The sequence below is a fragment of the Myotis brandtii genome, unplaced genomic scaffold (genome assembly GCF_000412655.1).
Source record: "Myotis brandtii unplaced genomic scaffold, ASM41265v1 scaffold470, whole genome shotgun sequence".
Taxonomy (NCBI): Eukaryota; Metazoa; Chordata; class Mammalia; order Chiroptera; family Vespertilionidae; genus Myotis; species Myotis brandtii.
This window is the reverse complement of record NW_005367953.1, coordinates 4,191,538-4,215,857: the sequence shown is the minus strand read 5'-3', so window position 1 is coordinate 4,215,857 and position 24,320 is coordinate 4,191,538. Positions and strand designations below refer to the sequence as shown.

General features: G+C 42.8%; 1 pseudogene; it reads left to right on the top strand.

The window, feature by feature from the left end:
* Positions 1 to 5,330: 5,330 nt before the first annotated feature.
* LOC106727731 lies at positions 5,331 to 8,416 on the top strand (annotated as a pseudogene).
* The last annotated feature ends 15,904 nt before the right edge of the window (positions 8,417 to 24,320 follow it).

Below are 24,320 nucleotides of genomic sequence, written 5' to 3'. Positions count from 1 at the left end.
TAGAATTGATCTTTAATCTTCTTAAACATTCCTTTCACCATTTAGACTGAGGTCTACACTAGATTCCACATTTTCCAGGTTTTTCTGCTCTAGCCTGGGATCATCTGCAAAGCAGTTCAGGCTAATCCTGCCTGAGAGCAGACAGGAGCCCAGGGTGCAGTAGTGAGGTTGCACGGAGACCCACTGCCCATGGACATGGAGGCGGGTCTGCTACCTGGGAGCAAACTGCACCTGGTGCTTCCATTCACAGCAGCCCGTGGTGGCCCCTGATCTTTGTATGGTGCCATACAGTTTACAAAGCACATTCCTATACATCATTCCACACCATCCTCTCAACAATCCCATCAACAATAGACATTACTGGTATTAGCCCCATTTTTCAGCCAAAGAAACTGGAGGCTCAGCAGATTGCAGTGATTTTCTGAAGGCCTTGAGGCTAGAAGGGAGAAGACAGAGCTTGAACTCTCTATTGGGCACCCTTCCCACCATCCCTCAATTCCACCTCTAATTCCAAAGAGAAAAGAGTTTTCTATTTAACCTCTCCACTCTCACCCCCACCTGCCCCTGCCATTCCCCCAGCCATTCTCCCCTCCCAGACTGCTAAAGCTCAGGTAACAACAAGCCACGGCAAAATCACCCGATGCTCCTGGAGTTCTGACAACGTTGACAAAGTCCTTGGCAGGCCCCTCTGTTTTCATGATCAATGATGCTGCAGCCAGAACAAGCCTTGCTGGCGCTGAGCAGATCTCCGCCATGAAAACGCATGCACGGTGTACGTACACATTCGTTTATATTCTGAGCACAGATGATGAAATAATTCTGCACCGTGTCCATTTTTGTGCTGTTAAGGCATACGGTTGCTTTGCAAGCAAAACAGTAGATCTTTCATTTGCCAGTGACATTCCACAAAGTGCTTATAATTCAGCGTTAGCTTATCAGCCATCCAATCTCCCACTCCGGGGAATGTGTCAACCATCAAAAGGAGTGGAGGAGGTGTGCTGCATCTCAATGGCTTTCATTTCATCAGACTTACTTTCTTAAGGGCATTTAATCAATGAGGACACGTCGTAGGCAGATTTTTAAATAAATGTGTCACTTTAGGTTAATCCACAGCACGGTTGAATATATTTGTTTATGCGACTCCCAAATATGTCTCTCAGTTGCTCAGCAGAATTGATAATCTGTAAATCAAAACATGTTACAAGTACTTTTAAACTATCCCCCAAGGAACGGCTTTATTGGACCTGCCAGAAAGGAAGATGTCCAGAAGTTTCAGGTACAAGGGTGTTGAATGTCAGAGCTGCTCAGAATGCCGGAGTGAAATGTCAGGTCCATTTACAACAAAGCTTGCTATTCACTCCCCCTTCCTTTCTTTCATTAACCAGGTGAATAATGGGCTCCAAAAAAAATGTGTTCGGGATGACAAAGAAGCTGGCAAAAGATGGCAAGCTGAGAAGCAAAAAGGACTGCAGGAACTTTAATTTATTCTTGGGGCTATTATTAAAGGCAGAAGGGAATAAAAATGAAAAGTAGACTAGAATGATACTGATGGGGCTTGCATCGTTTTGCATTGATTATACCAAGATACTGGCTTCTGTTTATTCTCTCCGCTTTTTGCATCCTTAATGTGGCCCAGACAAACAGAGGAGCTGTAATTGCGTAAACTCGGGTCCCATGTCAAATAGAAATGTCTTTTGCCATCCGTTATCAGCTATCTGCGCTGTCAAAATACGATTGTCACATCTGCTGGCAGGGTACCGGCCGGGCTGGGATGTGAATGAGGCTTTGTGATTTCGGATTGATTTTCTTAATGCTGGCCATAAGCGTGCCAACGCGCGGCTCGGGGATCTTTTCAGTCCTTCTCACAAAGCGCGAGCTGTGTTGACATTTGTCCCTGGGCAGTGGTGTCCGTTCAGAGTCCGACTTCTGCTGAGGCTTCTGTTGGAAACACTTAAATACTCTCCTTCTTCTTCTCTTTTGGAACAGAGAGTGTTTGCCAAATAAGATTGAGGCTGTGTGATCCTTTTGACACTGCGGCTACCAAGTTATTAATATTCTGTGGGCTTCAGACAGAGTCTATTTAATGGTTTCAAGAATCATTCGAATCCCAGGCACAACCTTAACTACAGCTTTTTATAGATAGAAAAGGAGTTCCAGATCTGTGTGTGTGTGACATTGCAGAGGATGCTGGAGGTGGGTAAAGCTCACTGTATCGTCTCTTCCCTACCACCCCCCCCCCCCCCCATATCTTCACAGACAGCCAAGAGTCATTAAACTGCCAGGGCTTGTGAATGAAGAGCAACAGAAAAGATGATGCTCGCCATTCCATTGTATTTAACTGAAAATAGCGACATTTAAATAATGTATGACCTCTGCGTAGGCCCTGTAAGGACTCTGGGTTTTCCGAATGTTGCCTCTGCTTCCACAGGGTGCCAGGACCTCGGAGTGTCTAAGGCGTTGAGGGAGAAGACCCCAGCCTTAAGTGCACCCATAAACATGCGTAATAGCCAATTAACAACAGAGTCAAGGCAGAATGGATATGCATGTGCCAGCTTGTAGTACAATTCAGCTCTCAATTCTGAGATAAATTAAATTCACTCTTGTGCATCCTAGTGGTGATGTACAATTAGCTTTCAGAAACTGTAATGTATTTTCCTACCGTACAGGAGCCCCCGGAAACTTCAAGGGTAACCTCTCCGGTCCCCTTAGCAGTAATCTTAAGTGTATATCTCTAAAGTTACATAAATCAAACCATTTGGTAAACTGTGTGGTAACCTTTTTCAATATATCTCCCTGTTAGCTTTAACATCATTATATCCCATTGTGATGAAAATGGACTTTCTGTATCCAGAGATAATGAAAATAGCCACTTTATGCAGTTTCTGCATGCAATTATCCCAGCTTTTCTCAGACTCTAGAGAAATCTAAGCTAATTGCTTTGGGACTTTTCCTACATTTCCATAAATCCGTTGTTAATTTTTCATGAGAAACTGTTATTGCAGTCGCCCTTAAAGTTCCCATTCTATTCAATAATGTAAAGAAGTCATTATGGAAGACGGTGATTTGCCGGTGTCCCCACCAGAACAGACTCCTTGTGGTCCCTGTGTATTCTCAGGTGAAGTGGGATTTTCTCTCTCTCTCTCTCTCTCTCTCTCTCTCAAGCTTTTCTTCATCTGAGTTTACTTAAAGCCTATCTAAAAGCAGTTCTGTGTGGTGCACGACCTTGTCATTACAGGACTTGAATTGAGTTTGCTTTATCTACCAGTTGGCTCTGGAATTGCTTTTATACCTACTCATCAGCCCCAAAGACAAAGGACTCTGTTTTAAGTGATAGAGGAGCCACAGAAGGAGCCAGGTTTCCTGGGGAATGCTCTGAAATTACCTTCAGTGTTACATCTGAGTTATTGATTGCTTCAATCCCAGAGTCACCGTTTCTGTAGCCTCCAATAAGCACTGTCTCAGAATACCTCCAACACCCGGCGGCAGTGTTCGGGGATTCCTCAGCCTGGTCCTCGCCTTTGCATTCCCTTGGGTACAAGAGCACACACTCTGGCACCACGAAGGGAAGCCGGTCCTCCCTCTCTCGTTGACAGGCAGGGCTGGGCTCAACATGGGCAGACCAACCAGGGGCTCAAACACCAGCGAAACAAGACACAGAGCGCCAGGGGAGACAAAACTTTAGCTTGGGTTAATCTGTCCAGAATTAGCCATCAGAAAATCTAAAGAAGCCTTTTCATTTCAAAATATGTGCAAGGTTTGTGATTTATGGTTTTACATTCAATATTTATTTCAAGTTACATGGGAGATAGGTAACAATTCCTCAACCTATACTGAGGATTTGTGCAGGTTACTGTATGTATGCTACACCTGGAAAAAAAGTAGCTGTAACTTTGCCATTACTCTGGGCCCCTAAGGCCTTGGTCTTTGTGGGAAGGCAGTGAGCCCTGAGAAGTCACTCCCCTTTCAGCCCACCTTGAACGCTAGATGGAGGCTGACTTCTAAGAAAAGCTCCTGCATTCCCTGCAGTTTGTACACTCTTCTTGAACACTCGGCAAAGGACCTTGGCCATATTCAGGGCACACCACACAGTGCTGGAATGCCCCTGTTTGGGGCACTGGTGGTGAGGGCAGCTCTGCCTGCCCACAGGCAGCCTCAGGACTCACCTTCCAGAGCGTGAAGGGAACGCCCTCTCCTGCACGTGGGCTCCTTGCTATCCGCAAGTAGCCTTGGCAGCCCACGTGTGAGAACCGTCCAGTTACAAACATGTGTAAGTATCAGCATGTGACCAAGTGGACCTTCCCCAAGGACCAAAACCCACTGGGGCTCATTCAAATGGTCTCCCTCGTGGAAACAGAATAAGCAAACTTCTGTGCAGGTGAGAATGAAACTCGCTGCCTTCCGAAGTCGTGAAAGCCAAGTTCTCCAAGTCTTCATGTCTCTCAGGAGCTGTCCCAATGGGTGACTATTCACCTCAGTAAGCAGTTCGTAAATATGTGTTAAATTCAATGAAACTCAAAACAGTAGGGGCATTTGCAAGCCTGCTTTCAGGGTACTGAGAAATCCAACCAGTTCACTATCTTGGATGAAGACCATCAGCTGCTGCTGGTATGGAAGATGTTTTAGCTTCTAACAAGCGCTAAGGCCCAGACGCAGCTTCAACCACCCATCTTTCCAAGACACAACTTGTGATTCCATCCTCTTCCACCTTCCAGTTACACTGGCACTGATGCATTCCTCCCAACAGTTCTGTAATCTTTTCCTCTCAGGAGTTATTGCCCTTGACTGTGAAAATGTATATCAGCCACACTTTGTAACAATAAATGCATTATGTCACTTAAGGATCTTACCATGAACAGCAAGGCCAGGCTCTGAAGGTACTATTCTTATTGATGCATATGAGGAAACTCAAAATGGGAACGAGTTGGGAAGTACTCTACTTCAGAAATAAGGAAAGTTGGGTCCTGGCCAGGGAGCTCAGTTGGTTAGTGTTGTCCTGATATGCCAAGGTTTCGGGTTCCATCTCCGGTCAGGGCACACACAAGAAGCAACCAATGAATGTATAAATAAGTGGTACAACAAATCAATATTTCACTCCCTCTCTCTCTCTTTCTCTTTCTCTCTCTCTCCCCCCACCCTCCCTCCCTAAAAGAAAATCAATAAATAATTTTTTTAAGTAAGGAAAGCTGGTTATTGAGCAGGCAGGTCTTTTTCCTAACAATGAAGTTCGCATGGAGCAGTTACTTGCACATCAGCATTCTCTCATGTAACCCACCTAACCATGTGACTTAAGAAGCAAAATCCTGTTCTTTCTCTTCAACAAGGACACAGTGATGAGGATCTTTGAGAAGCCCCTGACAGGCAAGACCATCACCCTTGAGGTCAAGCTCAGTGACACTATCAAAAACGTCAAAGCCAAAATCCAAGACAAGGATTGTATCCTGCCTGACCAGCCGCATCTGATTTTTGTGGCTAGACAGTGGAAAATGGCCAGCCTCTCAGACAACAGCATCCAGAAAGACATCACCTTGCGTTTGGTGCTTACCCTGAGGGACAGGACAGTCATTGACTCCTCCCACCACCAGCTCACCCAGAAATACAGCTGCTACAAGATGACTGAGTGTTATGCTCACTGCACCCCATGCTGCCATTGCCACAAAAAGTGTAGCCTCAATAATAACCTGCACCCCAAGAAGGTTCAAGAAGGCCCCCCTTCTGCCTCCTTCCCCATGGCCCTGGGGCCTCACACAAGTTCCCCTTTCCTTGAAAAGAAGAAAAAGGAGGAGAAGTTGAGAAGGAAAGGAAGGGGAAGGGAAGGAGGAGAAGCAGCAGCAACAACATAATCCCCATTTTACAGGTGAAGAAACTGAAGCTCGGGGAGGTCAAAGAAATCGCCCAAAATAACACAGCAAGTAACAGAGTCAGGACCCCAACCCGCCCATCTCCAAAACTCCTTCCATTTCTGCTCTGCCACATCCAAGATCAGCTCCTCCATCCCTTTAGACCTACAGCTGTGACCCATCCTGGGAGAACTGCCCACGCGGTTCTCTGGACTCCCACAGCCTTCTACATGAGCTTCTTCCATGGGACTGTGGTACTTCCTTGCAGTTTTTGTGTGTCTGATGGACTGTAAGGCACTGGAAGACAGGTGTCTTGCCTTGCTCATCTTTGTCTTCCTGGCACCTACAACAATACCTCTCACAGGTGCACATTTACTGCAAGATAACACTAATGCCCAATAAAGATACTCAAGTGCTAACATAAAGAAATGCAAATTAAAGCAAAAGGACATTTCATTTTTGTAGCTCATGTCAATATGAGAACAGTTTATAACACTGAGTGTTTTCTAGAATGGGAGAAAAAGGATTCTCATACTTCGTTAGTTGGTGTAAAAATTAGTACAATTTTTGAACAGCTTTTGGCAATATCCACCAGAATTTTAAGTGGATACTCTTCTTATAGTCATTTGTCCTTCAGAAATACCCCAAAAGGGTACAAATATAAGTGTATAAGAATGTGTATTATGGTATTGTTTGAAATGGGGAGAAATGAAAACTTCCTTGCTGCCCTTAATAGAAAACTTTAAATTGGGTGAATATTCATATGTCAGAATACACACCAGACATCTGAATATGGTGCATCCAACTGTTTTAAAAAAAAAAGAAAAGAAAAACAACATTTGTGTTCTGAAATGGAAAAATATCCCCATGAGTGGAAATTTCTAACAAGTTATACAAGAAACTGATAACAGTGGTTGCCTCTGGGGCTGGGGGCAAGAGAAAACTTTCCATTTTCCATTCATCAATATATGAATGATTTCAAAACAATCATGCATTATTTTGAAAATAATTATGCAAAGCATATGGAATTCAATTAATGACATTCTTTTTAGTCCATAAAATGTCTGGCTCAGTTAATGTCTATTCCTTACCCAATCACCTATAACATTTCTTTTGTTTGTTGTTGTTGTTTTGTGTGTGTGTGTTGTTTGTTTTTGCCTATAACATTTAAAAGGAAGTGTGGTGTTCAGCCAGAACATCATGGGACTTCGGGTCAGAGAAATCAAGAGTTTTGTTGTCAGAAGTGTTCAATTGTGGCCTGATATTGTCCTCTCCTATGAAATAACATAAATGGCAAACAAAAAGAAAAGAGTTTTGTTGTCATGTCCACTATTTATATAAACTTATGGACATTATATCTATCAAGCTTCTTGTTTCATCATCTACAAAATAGGCAAAATAGCACCTACCTCACAGGAAAACTGAGGTGGGTGTCAGTGAATCATAAGCATAAAACATAGAACTTAGCACCTGGCACAAAGTAGGCCCCTAACAATAGACTCCTCATGCTCTTTTTCTCCCAGTCACTTCACCATTTATTACCCGTCTCCCCATGAGTGGCACTTGGAGACTGAAAAATAGAAAACCTACTTAAGTTTGCTCCTTATCAAGGAGCACAGAAAAGATCTGGAATCTGTGAAGGAGGACAAGAAACAACAGGTTGTAGAGAAGTTCTTGGGTCCCCAGTGGATTTCATTGTTTCCAACGGTGGACAATAGAGCCTGTTTGCGTTCTAGCTGAGAAAGTGAAAGGTGGTAGATCATCCTCAACTAGGGTACCCAACTCGTCTTGGTTTGAGCACTGACCGGTCTGCATTCCAGTAAACCCCCCACATCCCAGGCACACCAGGAAGGTTGGTCACCCTATAACTTTGCTGACTTGCCTGATACACACCACTTCCCCCCTCCCCCCCAAACCCGGCTTCACCTGGGCTCATTCTGGGCCTCCTGGAGGCACTTTTCCCAGGAGAAGGCAGGCAGTTCATCCCAGCCCAGTGAGACCCCACCCAGCCAGCAGGCTTTCCCAGCAGGGCAGCAGAAATGGCTTTTCTGAAGCCACCAGGGTGCCCAGGCCTCGTTTGCATGTGAATGCCCTTTCAGGGCAGTGATTTTCCTGCTGGCTGGGAGCTCTGGGAACAGACAGGAAGGTTTGTGTTCACTGCTGAATGCGCACCATTCTTTCTGCTCTGCTTTGCTATCTGTCACCTTGAATGGCGAGGGTTAGACAAACAGTTCCCTGAACTGTTAAAAGGAAAACTACCCCTGCCCGAACAAGACAGATTTGAATTTTCTCATCCCAGGGACAAGGATAAAGAGACTGGACTTCGGCCTTCGAGTCCAAGTCCAGTGCCTATTGAGAGATTGAAAGTGAACTCACTTTTCCTAAAAAATGGCCACCAAATTAAATGAAGAAAAGGCTTTGTTTAGGTTCGGGTTTGTTTTTCAGTTGCTCACAAGCCTTGCTTCGATGTGTCCCTACTGTCCAGGTCTGCAACCAGAAAGCGCCTCACTCCACAGCTGGGCTTCGGCCTGGCTTTTGGGGCTGAAGGCGGTCCTGAGTTATCCCATGGCAAACCTTAGCATGCAGAACAGACAATTGGTTCTTTGAAAATCAACTGGAAAGCCAGCATTCCCGTGCCTCCAGCGGGGGGGGGGGGGGGGGTGGGGCTGAGTGCACTTTTAGGCTATTAAAACATCCATCAGAGAGTCCTTTGCTACAGTGGGCACGTCCAAGGAAAGCCAAGAGCCAAAGCAGAACAAGGGCTTGTTCTGGATTCAGCAGCATCTCTAAAAACTCCGGCTCCTGCACTCCGGGCCCAGTTGGATGGAAAGGAAGCGTCCTTTGCGTCCACGGGTCCTTCATGACACTCAGGTCTTCGTGTTGACCAGGGATGGTCTCTGCCTGCCACCAATCGAGAGTGGTGTTTTACTTAAAGATACTGCATTATGGGGAGCAGACAGCCTGCCACTACTTAGCAGCCACAGGACACTGTGCACGCAGCCCTGTTGTTTTTATTAAAGGGGTTGTCAGGATCTATAATTCACACATCATTAACCGCTTCATTAAGACAGCAGCCCTGTGGCTGTTTGAAGGCCACGCAAGTAAACACTCTTCTTGCCTGAGCCAGGGAGGCCGCCCCCCATCCTGACGAGGGGGAGCGCCTCAAGAAGGGCTATTTTCTAGGAAAAAGCTTTTTCAAACTCTGGCGCAGAAATGTGTAAAACATATTCACTTAAAACCGATTTAGGTTAAAAGCATTGCTTTGCAATGAGCTGCACAGTGCCACATCATCCATCAAAACCGAAGCCGTGGCGGGCTGCAATGTGTGGTTGCTTAAGCATTTTCATATGCCGTAGCCCTTTTGCTGGAATGAAAAGCAAGGCCATGAAATAACACAGAAGGGAAAACATCCAAAAATTTGTACATGGCCCATGACATTGGTATTCCTCTAACATGGCTTTTTCTAAGCATCATTTACATAAACAATGGAGCCAAATCCTGCGTTCCTTCAGCATGCCCGAGTTTTCAGCAGTAGTATACAGATCTTGAAATGCAATGGGGGGTGGGGAGGCTCTGGTTTCCCAGGGAAATTATACCATTGGTCTGTTTCCTCAAAATAAATAAATGTGCCATATGAAAGCAGCCAGCCAGGCCCAGATCAAACAGCGAAATAGCTAAAGACCTCTCCGGACCAGCCCACACAGCTGCTATAGAGACCAGCATTTTCCAAACTCGGCCCTAATGGGTTTTTCAGACCCTTTCCATTGGGTTCTGTATATTGGGCTTCCTCTGAAGTTTTTGTTTGAAGAGAGGATTCTGGGACTAAAAAAAGTTGGAAACACTATGATTGGACTGACTGAATTTTTTGATCCCATCAAACCCCTCCTGTCCTTATTGCCATTTTCCTCAGACATCTGCTTGATAACTGGCTAAGTAAACTATACTAGAATAGAGCTAACACAAAATGTGATTATGCTTTCTGGATAGTGTTTGCATTTTTACTTAGGTCTTTAACCTCCTAACTAAAAAAGGTTAATGGCAGGGCTACTTGGCAAAAGATTTTTGTATAGGAAAAGGGGATGGAAGAGATCTGGGCTTAAAGTCACACCACTTTAGCTTTTGCCAACAATGACTATCCAAGTGTGGTGCTCAGACCAGCCTCACCTGGCAATTTGTTAAAAATGCAAATTCTCAGACCCACTAAATCAGAAATTCTGAGGTTGAGGCCCAGTGATCTGTGTTTTAACCAGCCCTCCAGGTGGATGGATGCAAAAGTTTGAGAACCACTGTCCTCAATGGATGTTCTAAGGTGGATTGTCTAGAAGCAGAGCCTGAAATGGGGATTCTTATGAAAGTGATGCATTAAAGACATGCTCTTAGGAGAAGCATGTAAGAAAGGGAATAGAGAAAGATAAATAAGGGGGAAGAGCCAGGCAAGCTTGTGGGCACAGGGAAAGGCTAGCCTTGGCCAATTCACAGGAAGAGGGCTCTGGAACAAACCACACAGCAGTGTTATCACCTCTTAATGTCAAGGGTTACTCTTTGTTGTAGCTTTTTCTTGGGCACTGAGTGTGGGAGGAGGGGAGTTCTCTGGAAAAGGGGAAGCTGTTGTTTTTGTTGTTGTTTTTTATGTGTGTGTGTTTTTCATTGATTTTAGAAAGAGAGAGGAAGGGAGGGAGGAGAGAGGGAGGGAGGGAGAGAAACATAGATGTGAGAAACAATGATCGGCTGCCTCCTGCACACTCCCTACTGGGGATTGAGCTAGTAATTGGGGCATGTGCCCTGACCCAGAATCGAACTGGTGACCATTTGGTATATGGGATGCCTCTCAATCAACTGAACCACACCAGCCAGAATGGGAAGTTGATTTTCATTAGCAGACAACAATCACAGTAGCTGTGGGTGGGAGATTTGGGTGAGTCACCAGAAGTCTCCTAGTACTGCTCCAAATGTATAAAGTTGATAGGGGAAGAAATAGAATATTGGGGACCAGCTATAATTGTAAGAACTATTAATCATGCTCTGTTAACCATGATTGTTTTGTTCTGATGAAAGAAGGCACATTCGAACCTGGCTGGGAGTTGCAGGTGGGACCTGGGAGCTCACCTGGAAATTCGGCCCAGCCCCACCCCCACCCCCCATCCAGGACATGCCTATTATCACACAAAGATTAACAATCTTGTTGCAGAAACCAGAGCCTCCAGCCCTCTGCATATCCACAGGCCTTTGCAAATCCCCAGCTTGCATTACCTATAAACTGCCCATTTGGCATACCCTTTTGCCTACTTCCCATGTAATCTTTGTCCTTCTACCCATATAAGCAGCTGGCTTATGGTGGGGGGCAGAGCCAATTTTTGTGGATGACCCGCTGTTCTCCCATGCTGCTGGCAGTATTGGAATAAAGGCTCATAGGTATATGATTCAACCCTCTCTCTGCTTAGTTGACTCAAGTGGAGACAGGCAGCACAGACCCACTGATTGTCCGGTTACAAAGTCAGCTTCAAAAATAGACGGGCCTCACTCCCTTTGCTGTGGATCAGCTGGAGAACTCACCTACATGGTCTCAGTACCCAAGACAATGTTGGGCATGCAAATATGAAGCAGGAAAGATCTTACTCTCCAGTCTACCCTCAATAGGCACCAGAAACCTCATTCACCTCAGTCATCCTGGAATAATATTAATACTGAAAGAAGTTTGTTTGAGAACATGAAGCCTCCAAAATATGTCAGAGTCTCTAGTTCCATACAAAGTGAGTTTTGGATGTCCCAGAGCTATTTCTCCTTTTTAAAGTAAGAGCACTCTGATTTCCCTTGGGGTGCATACTCCTTCCCCAGTTTGTGCTGGTCTTTGAAACTGAAAATCATGTGCCCCTATCTTCTGCTAGACAATGTGTGGGCATGTGGCTCAGTCTGGGTGGACTGGTTGATTTCCTTGAAATTAAAATTCTGAAGAGAGTGACATGACTGAGTGTAGTCAGAACACATTCATAGCAGCAACTGCCTCTTGAAGAAACCCCTTATCAGTTCCTGCTACCAAGGCCCCCAGAAGGACTTCCTGAGTACAATTATTCTTCATTCCTTTAAACCTTGCAGCCCTGTATTCTGCCAATAAATTTGCTTTTGCTCGAAACCAAAGAACCCTGACTGCCATTGGTTCTCAAGTTCCTTGAGCTTAAAGGTCATGTGGTTTTTTTTAATGTTATTAAATCTTGTTCCTGTTATTATTATTGCATAACAAACTACTCTAAATCTTGGTGGTATAAAATAGCTATTTTGGTATACCCAAAGATTTTATGTGTCAGGACACAGCAGGGAATATTTGTCTCTGCTCCAAAATGTCCAGGACCTCAGCTTAAAAATAAATATCAAATGCCTGAGGGGGATGGAAGGGCCACTTCAGAGTTGGAAGCTAGAATCTATAGGAATATTCTCTTATGTGTCAGGCAACTGAACTTGGATGACTCAGAGGCTTAATTCAGGGGGGCCGTCAACATCAGCACTTCCTACATGAGGCCTTTCCATGTGGCCTGAGTGTCCTCATGGCAGGGAAGCCTCAGCGTAGCTGAACTTCTCACACGATGGCTCATGACTCCACAGCAAAAATCTCAGGGAACAAAATGGAAGCTGATTACCTTTCATGACTTGGTCTCAGAAATCAAAAGTTTTCATTTTGATGCATTCTATTGGTTATAGATAAGCCATAGGTCTAGTCCAGATTCAAGAGGATACAATCTAGATCCTATATCTGGATGGGGTAAAGTCACAGAATTTGTTGACATTTTTTAAAACAGCTATCAACACATAAAGTATGTAAATTCCTTTAATCATAAGTGTACAGCTGGATAAAGTTTTACATGTGTACTCACGCACACACCACTATCAGAACATTCCTCAACACCCTAATAGTTTGCCTCATATCCCGTCCCACAGTCCCCTCAAGGGGCAATCTATGGCCATCAGTTAATTTTGCCTATACTTAACTTCATTAAACCTGAATCATAGTTCAAGGGGCAATCTATGGCCATCAGTTAATTTTGCCTATTCTTAACTTCATTAAACCTGAATCATAGTTTGCTCTGTCGTGTGTGTGTGTGTGTGTGTGTGTGTGTGTGTGTGTGCATCAAATCTGTGAGAGTCACCCAAGTTGTTATATCAGAAGCATATCAGAAGCATTCCATTACATGACTATTCCACAATTTATTTATACATTCTCTTGTTTTCTTTTGTTGATGGACACATTTAAATTGTTTTGGTTTGGGGCAGTTGTAAATAAAGCTTTTATCCCTATTAGATCATTTTAATAACAAAACTGTCAATGAACCCCCTCCATGTTCTAGTAGCTATTGATTTGAAAAGTATATAATGCTAAAAAGCAACTTTTATTTTTTAAAGGCATTTTTATTTGATTTCAGAGAGGAAGGGAGAGGAGGAGAGATAGAAACATCAATGATGAGAGAGAATCATTGATCTTGATCGGCTGCCTCCTGCAAGCCCCACACTGGGGATCAAGCCCGCAACCCAGACATGTGCCCCAACCAGGAACTGAACCATGACCTCCTGGCTCATAGGTCGATGCTCAACCACCGAGCCATGCCGGCCAGACTAAAATGCAACTTTTAAACCCAGTCACACTTCTAAAGGAATTTCTACTAATATCTTCTAATAGCATAGACATGCATTTAAAATAGGACATATGTACATGACATTATTCTTCTTACTAAGAACTCTTAAGGCTGGCATGGATTCATGGACCCCTTTGCAAATAACCTGTGCTCCCCACCCCTTCAGCCAGGGATACGTGGCTCTCAAGACAGAAATAACTGCTAAATGGTATCCAACTTCTGATCTTTTAAATAAGTTGTGTGCTAAAATTTGGATGCCCCTCTTCATGGTTTCAGAGCCACAAGCTACAGCAAGCCACCAGAAAACAGTTTGTAAACACCATTCTCCTGTTATGCTTTCCAGCTTCCCACCAAGGCACACATTTTTATCCCAGTGGGGCATGTAAGCCCAGGCTCTTCTCTGCCACATAGAATTGTACATGGCAAACATGGTTACTTCTGCAACTTTGATAATGAGATTGACTTTTTTAAATTCTTGATTTCAGAGAGGAAGGAAGAGGGAGAGAGAGATAGAAACATCAATGATGAGCCGGGCTGACATGGCTCAGCGGTTGAGCATTGACCCATGAACCAGGAGGTCACAGTTCAGTTCCTGGTCAGGGCACATGCCTCGCTTATGGGATCGATCCCTAGTGTGGGGCGTGCAGAAAACAGCTGCTCAATTATTCTCTCTCATCATTGATGTTTCTCTCTCTCTCCCTCCCCCTTCCTCTCTGAAATCAATAAAAATATTTTTTTTAAAAAAGAATCATAAATGATGAGAAAGAATCATTGATAGGCTGCCTCCTGCATGTTCCACAGTGGGGATCAAACCCCAAACCCAGGCATGTTTCCAGATCAGGAATCAAACCATGACCTCCTGTTTCATAGGTCAACGCTCAATCACTGAGCTGCACTGGCCAGGCAAGATTGACTTTCATTTTGAATGAAATTTGAACGTAATTCATTTGAGTTGAAGTAAACCAAATCAAGCATCCATGTTGGAATTATTTTTTCAGAATGACCTTCCAGTTTTCAGAAATGCTCTTGGAGTCGCCCACATTTCTCACCGCTTACTCTTTTGTTGAGGTCAATTCCAGCTGAATCACTGAGCTGAAGTTGGATTCTCTGGGCTGTTTCCTCTCTGATGTTTCCCCACCCTTCCATTTCTTACTGCCTTTCAGGCTTTTACCCTTGAACTGAGTTGTTACTCACCTTTCACCCAGAGACCAACCAAACAGCAACAAAACCCTGTAGGAACCAACCCTGATCACCTCTCCTCAGGTTTTGCTTTATCATGGTATATACTCTTAGTCTAGGAGGAGGATAGAAAGAAAATGTATAGAATGTTTTATGGGACTGCACACAAAGAATGCAAAATAAAATGGATGATGTTGTATTGTATTCTTTGATATTAACCTTGGAGTGCCAGGAAGAACTTAATTGATGATACACCAAAGTCGAATTGTGCAAACTCATTCATTTTTGTTTTGCTGCTAATCTGAACACCATGTTGGTTGCACAAAGTCAGTCTCAGGGCACATGTATTGTCAGTCATGATATTATACAGTCTTTTGTGGTGAGAGGTGACGAACCTCTATCAATTATTTTTAAAGTAAATATATCTAAATTTAAAAGTTTTGAAGTCCTCCCCTTCAGTGCCTATTGGCATGTGTAGATGACTGATACGGTTATCTCTTCCTCGTTAATCATTTTGTGGCTGGTCTATGTTATCATAGTCTCCGGGGAAACGGTTATTCTATATACTTTTTTTTTAAGTCTAGTGATTTCTTGGGGGGTGGTTTGGAGGCTGGGCTCTAATCAGGAAAAAAACATCTTTGCTGACAATAAAATGCCGATAATGACTTCACTTTTCCTCTTTTGTATAGAGGTCACAAGTTATGATAGAGCTTTGCTAGAATTCATCAAAATATGCATACTACAAAATTGCAGCTGGTGCAAAGGTGTCATTAACCTTCATTTACAAGCAACAATTGTGTTCCCCTCTCCCTGAATCACCTCAAGTCATTCCACTTTATTTTCATGAGTAGACCCTTCATCTTCCGCTGATACATTTCTGTTAAGCGAGTTCTGACAAGAGGAGATTATTGAAAATCTCCTTATTTTTCTTTTAAAGGACCTCGTAGATGATTACCGTAGGTGCTCATCAGAAAATAAAGTATGAGCACATTGTAATATTTGCCACTATAAGGAACTCATAAAAAGAGATTGGGCTACTGCCCAACTCCCCACCATCCACCACCACTACCACCACCACCAACACCACCACCACCACCACACACACACATACACACACACACACACACACACTTACCACTGTCCTCAGTCGGAACCTAGAAATATCATTCCTCCAAGGAAGAGACATAAGTCTAACATTATTTATGCAGTTAGGTGGCCCTTTGCCTGGAGGAGTAGCCCAGAGTATGTTAATTATGTTCCCTGATACACTGATTCACCCATTTTTGTGTTGGAAAAGAATTTTTATAGTGTGGAAAATGTAACTTGATATCCCTATCAGTTGGCACTCTGGGCTTAATTGCTGTTGCATGATGCCTGTACCAAATATACAGTTATGTTGATTTTGAAGGTTTTTCAAAATGCTTAGCAATTGCACAAAGATACTTGGTTATAAGTATCAAGGAAGCTATTCCAAATCTATAAATAATAGAATGTAACATCTCTGCAGTGTAACAACAAGATAGAGATTACCTGAGGCTAGTTTGCACATTTTGAAAAGATTTATAGATCTTGATACTTCAAAGATTTATTCTTTCAATAGGCCTATTTTTATACTCAATGTAATATAACTTTACATGCTTAGAAAGGGGTAAGAAACCTATATTAAGCAGTAAATAGGAATATCTTTATTTTTTCCTATGTGATAGTTTTACTCCCTAACTAAAAATCTCCTTAGAAATCTTGAAATTTGAATCTTAATATGTATTTTTATGTCCCACAAACTCTTTAGCCCAATATTATAGTCCATATGAATTCTCCACGGCAAGTTTTTGATTGTGTGGATGCTGGTTCTGATACTTCTAAGACCAGATGGCAATTAGACCTTAGCTGCCTCTTTGCCATATTTCCTTACCTTCTTTATCTACTTATTTTTCAAACTCTTCTTCAAAACTCAGCATATATAGCCATAGGGAAACATAATCACTAGCAACATTTTCAACCAATGCATAAAAAACAATTTTAATGACCAGGGAAAATGCTCATTAAATAATGTTAATCAATGATGTCAGGATATAAAACTATTTCATTTGCAAACCAGTCCAAGTTTCCACTCTGTTGTACTGCCCCACCAAAACCCAGAGGAAGGGCTCAGAGCTGATTGCTGAGAGACCATCAGTGATTGGCCCAAGATTGGAATCTGACCTAAGTATCTATCAATTATACTTTCTCTCTCACTGGAATTTTTTCTACTTCCTCTTTATATGTTTTTATTTTTAAATTTACATAAAGTCATTCTTTTTAGTATACAATTCTATAAGTTTTGAAAATGAAAACAGCCAAGTCACTACCACCATGATGAGGCTACAGAGCATTTTCACTATCCTCACCACCCTAAAATAATTCCCTTATGATACCCATTTGTAGGCAAACAATGTCTTTACCCCTAGCTCCTGCCAACCACAGATTTGTTCTATATTCCTATTGCTTTGGCTTTCTGAGAATGCTCTCTTAGCAGAATCCTGGTGTGTCACCTTTTGAATCTGGGTTATTTCACTTAGCATAATGCATTTGGGATTCTTCTTGTTGCATATGTCAATAGTTCATCCCCTTTTCTGACTAAGTAGTATTCTGTTGTATGGATGTACCACAATTTGTTTATGCATTCCCAGTTGAGAGGCATTTCGGTTGTTTCCGGGTTGAGGAAATTATGAAAAAAGCTGCTACAAACATTTTTTAGAGATATTTTTTCATTTCACTTGGGTAGATATCTAGAAGTGGAATTTCGGAATCATATGGGAAGTATGTATTTAACTGTATAAGAAACTGTTTTCCAAAGTAGCTGCACATATTTTGCATTCTCACCAGCATGATATGAGGTGTCGGGGAGCTGTGCTGGGGTCCAGCCCCAGCAGGTCCAGGGATCCCCAAAGGTGTGGATGGAGTTGGTGAAGAAGGAATGACACGGAGACAGCCTTCAGTTGATCAGCAGCCTAGTCAGGACCTCTAGCCAGGATCTCCAGCCAAAGTTCTGGTTAGGAGCTCCAGCCAACTTCTGGTTAGGATCTGATGTTTATTGTCTTGTTACATCTGTATTTATACCAGTCGATTTTAATCCTGTCAATTTCTATTGCAAAGGTTAGGGAGTCTCTTATCTCCATTCCAGGGAGTAAAGATTATGTAGCTTAAGCGTGATTGTTTGTAGTTAAAGTGATTAACTACCCGCCTGGCACTTAGTTAAGGGGTTGTATCCCCTTCCTAACCTCAGGGGAAAATCCCCACCTGGGGAAACAACCTTTCTGGGAGAGGTGACCTTGGTTAAAACACATGGCGCTAAGGAGAGCAAACATATTAAGAACAATATGCTATATATGCCAGGTCCCTTGAAACATATGCTGTGCAGATGTTTCTTTCCTGCAGCGACTGTGTCAAGCAGCAAGAATGGACCGGCTTCCGGCAGAGCTGTATTTTGTTAACTGTTTTAAATAAATGTGTAAGGATATCTCATTGTAGTTTTGACTTACAATTAATAATGCTGAGCATCTTTTTGGGTGTTTTTCATATGTATATACTGTTTGGTAAAGCATCTTCAAAACTTTTGTCTATATTCTAATTATAGTGTTTGCTTTTTTTATCGTTGAGTTTTGAGAGGTTTTTATATATTCTGAACACAGGTCTTTGTAGGTATATGTTTTACAGATATTTTCTCCCGGTGTGTGGCTTGTCTTTTCATTCTCTTAACAGTGTCTTTGCAGAAGATATTTTTAATATTGATGAAGTCCTAATTTATAAATTTATTTTCTTTTATGAATTGTGATTTTGGTATCATACCTAAATACTCTTTGTCTAACCCAAGGTCATGAAGATTTCTCTCCTATGAATTCTTCTAAAAGTTTTATATTTTACCTATAGATCTATGATCCATTTCTAGTTAATTTATTTAAAAGGTGTCTTATTGGAATTTGAACTAAGAGGCCCAGAGGAAGTTGTCAGTTGGTGGAGGACTTCTAAATGAATGTTTCTGATGTAAATTTGAGGATGGCTGCCATGCTGCACCAAGCACACAAAGAAGCAGAGATAAGAGAGATTGTGTGACCTCTGAGAGGTGGTAAGTATAAATTAGGATCTTGAATTTCCCATTCTCCTTCCCCTGAGTCCTGTCTCTTCTTTTTGTCTGGTCTGTGGATATCCATTAGATTGCCTTTGGGATCCCTAATTGATCCCTTACCCTGTGGCCTGAGTTAGCCTCAGTGGGTTTCTGATCTTTGACAACAGATGAACTTTGACAGGAACAACTCTACACTCAGTATGATGATCTTAACTGAGTGTCTGTACACACAGGTGCATGTGTGTGCATGTGTGGACATGTGTGTGTATGTGTGTAAGTAACTTTAAATAGTACAACTCAAGTGTATGGAGAGAAAAATGTAATTTCTTTCTTTTGTCTATGGATGCCCTGTTCTAGCACCCAGATGTCATTGGCTGAGAACACATTAACTAAATATCCTGTCAGATTTAACATTTAGTCTTACAAACTAAACTACTGGGAAAAAAATGCTAATCTCTCAGGTAACCTCCCACTCCCTCAGCTTCTCTGCAAAAAGTACAACTGATTGTAAGGCTAGGAGGGGTGGGGGAGGCTCATTGACCTCGTGGCAGAAGAGACAGCCAAATTCTTCCAGATCCTTGTCCTTCCATGTCTCAGGAGCAATGACCTCACTACCTGGATGCTACTTGCAACAGTGCCATTCAAAGCATGTATCTGGAGCTGGTGGCACAGGTGACTGGTCCCTCTCAGCTTGCACGCCTGGAGTTCTAGACCCCTCCCAGGTCTTACGAGTCCCACTGAGTTCCAGCTTGAGCTGTCAGCTCTACATCTTCTGTGACAGAGGCCCCTTGCCGCCAGTGTGATGACCCCATTTGAATCTCCACACTTACTCTAAGCTACTGGGTCCTGCTTTGTCATTTTGGAACCAAGGACAGCTCCAAAGAGAGAACCTTAGGACCACTCTCGGCCAGAACTTGTACACACATTAATTTCACTGTAGATTCACTTCTGGTTGATCTAAAGTAGCCACCCTGGCAACCTCCTCTTATACTCCCAAATGGACATTAGAAGGGGGAAGTGAGCAAGAACCCTGTTGCTGTTAGCCTCACTTTTCTAACTCACCTTGGGGCACTCATCTGATAACTTTTGTCTCCCTTCTCTCGCCTACTTTCCTTTCCTTCTTTCCCCTAAACAATCTGGACTGGAAGAGAAACTCCCTATGATCCGGGTCATAATGAAGTAAGGAGACAAAGAAATTTAGAAATTTCATTCTCAAAGCAATATCCTGGTTTTCAAGACTGCTGACTTGCGGTAAAATCTTATTTTTGAATGTGAAAAGTTGAGTATTAACACACCTTTCCTGTCTGCATTCATGGCAGATGGATAGGTGGGTGCCTCGGGCAGAGGAGGACAAGGTCAAGTTCTTCAGAAAACAAAAGAAACCACATCAAACCATTTAAAATGATTATCACCACCACACCCCCCTTACAGGAATGCCTATGCGTGCATGCGGACACACACACACACACACACACACACACACACACACACACAATCATGTACCACACGGTCTGAATAAACTGGCCCTTCTTATTCCCAATTTAAAGCACATCTCAGCACAGACTTCCAAAGCTACAAATGCACTTCCACAAAGGCCTTGAAATGTTATTTCTTCATTGAAAGTATTTTGAAGAGCAGACAAAAGGATTATATTCCATGACATATAAGAAAACATCCTTCATTTTTCCTTCATCCGCCTATCTCCCCAGTGTTGGCATGATAGCTACTTCCCCATTATCTCCCATCTTCCTAAAATTTTAGCCACTGCTATATTGTTTCAAGGGTATCTTCTCACTCTCAGACACCCCCCCCCATTGTCTGTGTATAATTTGGAGTGCAAATTCTCATGTAAATCCATATGGAAATCCTTGGCTCCTCCCCATTCTCTTCATCTCCCACTAACCCAAACAGCTCATTAAGGGCCTGGAGCCAATCATGGTGTCTTCTTTGGACAGTTGAGGAAGGATAGAATAGGACATGTTAAAATATTAAAATCTTTGCCTGATTATGCATATGCATGGGCACATGCATACACACACATGAGCAAATACACATATAGAAAATTCCTAAGAAAAACACGTCAAATTATTGATTGTAGTCATCTCTGGATGGTAGGATTATAGCTAATTATTTTCTTCTTTATACTTTTTAAAATTTTCATAAAATTTAATGCTGTGCACTTATTCCTTCCATAATAAGAAAAAAAATAAAAAATTTCCACAACTCAGCTGAAGTCTTACTAGTACTTCCTCTAAGAAACCTGCTCTATTAACCTCCCCCATCTGAATCCCTAGAAATGAAATCAATTCATTAAACATTCAACTAATTTATTGAGACTAGCTATATGGCAGTCTCTGTGTAGGTCCAATACCCAACAAGTCTAATACACAAAGAGGATATTCAAAATATTTAGCAATGTTTATGGCCCATGTAACAGCTACACCAAATGGCTCCAGGCCATAGTGCTCAAACCTATCTTGAGACCCCTAGTATGCCTTCAGTTGCTGGATCTGTTAGAAAAAGCTGGGGCATCTGGGCAGAAGGGACATTCTGAGGTCATTCACCATCTGAAACAGAGTATTTTAACATTCAAACAATTGGAACGGTTGTACCAGTGTGTCAGCTGCATTTCAGCCCTGCTCCCGTGTCCTGCTCTTACAGTGAGGTCATAACTACACAGGATGGCACTATGATGGAAGAGCAAGTAAAGGAGCTGTAGCTGCCTCCTGCACACCCCTTCCTGGGGATCGAGCCCGCAACCCAGGCATGTGCCCTGACTGGGAACCACACCAGGGACCTCTTGGTGCATGGGCCCATGATCAGTCACTGAGCCACACCAGCCAGGCTGAACATGTATTCTTTATTCAAGTGCCTACCTGGTACAGAGCCTGGCACATGCCAGGCATCCAACAAACATCTGTTGAATAAATGAATTAAATTTTAAGATTATGATTCCCCATCTTGAAAAAAAAACACATTTGCTAAGACACAATATTCTGTTGGAGACTTGCTTGGGAATGAGAAATAGTGCTGAGAGATGGTGCATCAGAAGGACGCAGGACAGTGGGGAGGGAACCAGGAAAAAAAAATCAGGGGTGCAAGTAAGGGGAAACAAAGCGAAAGAACTGCTTATTATTGTACGTGGAACCACTTTTCCACTTCAAAGGCCTCACCAAGGGCCTCCATGGCAGACCCTGCTGGAACACACACACACACACACACACACACACACACACACCCTGTCCCAAAGTGAAGGTGAGTTTTAAGTCTTCAGTAGCACATTGAAATGTAGGGGTAGTAAACTGTATGGAGTAAAAACAAATGTAGACACAAACAGGAAGCCCAGCTGCTTGATTATTCAAGGGGCCTTTCCACTTCACTGGGGCAGGAGCTGCACCCAGGAGCTGTTGCCGTCCACACTCCAGGGTTGGCACAAGATTTCCACACCCCCCTCATTTGCTTTACATCCTGAGCATCCTGCAGAGCCCTCTGAAGTGCCTGTGTACGTGCCCTGCTTCCTGGAACCCGAGAGAGGTGCAGCCTCATTAAAATGGATGGAAACTACCAGATTCCATGACTAGAATCCTTCCCACTAAGGTCCTGGCATTTCTAAGATACATAAAGAATATGTATCAGAAACTGTTCCTTAGAAAATCCACCTATTCTGATTTCCTACTTGGGTGGCTATGTTCCATTCAGAAGGCTAGCCTTGTGATCAAGCCTGGACTGCAACTTCCCTGAAGCGAGCTGAAGCCAGTGCATGGGCCACTCTGTGAGCCCCCTTCACCCATGTGGGTTTTTATTCAGAGCACTTCAAAGTTCCAAAAGAGGGGTGAGAAAAAGCAAAAACACCTGACATGTCAGTAAATCCAGTATCAGCTTACCATCAAAGTCATCAAATCCAATGGACTGGGCACTCCCTCATTATTTTAATCAACAAATCTGATTTTCTAAAGGATTTGCAGTGGAAAAAATAAAATTATGCATAAAAATAAATAAATGGTAAGACAGTGGGAAAGTACCCCCTCCATACTCTCCTTAATAGCTACCCTACAGCTTCCCTCTCCTAATTCTCATCCTCTCTTTTTCTGGACTCTTCTTCTGTCTTCTGATCTCCTTTATCCTAAATATAAGCATCCCTAAGACTTCTGAATTTTGGATTCGTGATCTCTGTACCACCTTCCTCTTGGGTGGCAACGAGAAGTAAATGACAAGATGCATGTGTATCTCCCACAAGGGACAAGATGCAGACTGGAAGTCTGATCAATGCCACCACCTCTCTTTCCTGGTCCTCTTATATATATGAAATACAGGGAGGAAGAGGTTCCTTTCTCCAGTATTCATCCTTATACAGAACGGAGAATTGCATTTCTGGTCTGGCTTTTCATATGACACCAAAACTAATTAGACTGCCTTTAGCTAAAATTGAACATAACCCTTCAAACCCACACATAAACAAAAATACTAAAATCTCACCCACAAATCATCTCACTTTGCAGAGTCTCTTTTGCCCAAGGCCTCAAAATGAAATCAATTCCACTTCTCTCCCCTTTGTGCTTTCCCAAATCCTGATGGTTACATTTGGCATATAGTGGACCAATCTATGTAACTCCCTAACATTAACTTAGACCTCTTCCTCTCTCTGTGACTACCATATGCTCTTGAAGACTACTTGTTTCCTACACCTTACTGCCAGGACCATCCTCCTCACACCCCCAGGCAGAATGACAGCACCTCACGTGTCAGAAACGTCTCCCTTCTGCCAATAACAACAAATTCCAATCCAGCTTTTACATCTGGCCTCTCCCAGTCGATCCGGTGCAATCTCCCATGTCCCTGAGTCTGACCTGGACTCTGTGGGTCCAGTGCTTAACTGCACAACAAAGCTTTGGCTTACACTCTCTCTGGGAGCACCCTCCTTCCACTTGCCTGTCAATCCAAAACACGTATGTTCTTCAAGCACCACACAAATTCTCATGAAGCTTTTCCAGGGCAACTACATCTCAGCATGGGGTTTCCTTTCCTCTGAATCCCTTGATGCTCGACAACTGTCACACATCACACTTGCTCAGGTGTCCATTCAGTCCTAGTCTCAAATCCCAGAATACAAAATATAAATGCCTTCTAAACCCAATTCAGATTATTGTTTTATTTCTATTCCCCATAGTGCCTGGCACACATGATACAGATGATAGACATTCAATAAACCCATGTTGAACCTCTGAGTCCACTGCCAGCTCCTACCTGGTCGAGACAATGGTTAAATGGTGTAAGACTTGTGCTATTGCAGGTGTGTGAGGCAAACTAGTTCACAGACACAGCATTAAGCAACACTAACTCACATAGTGAGAAAGTTATTCTATTTTCAATTCTTTCTCAGACCTTCCAAATAAAGCAAGGAGAAAATTTTCATTTGGCACCAAATATCCTTCCCACCTCTCTAAAACCAACATCTCTTTTTGTTTTAGATGTTTCTCAACATCTTTTTTTGAGGGAAAAAAAAAGAGAAAGAAAGAAAAAAAGAAAGAAAGAAAGAAAGAAAGAAAGAAAGAAAGAAAGAAAGAAAGGAAAGAAAGA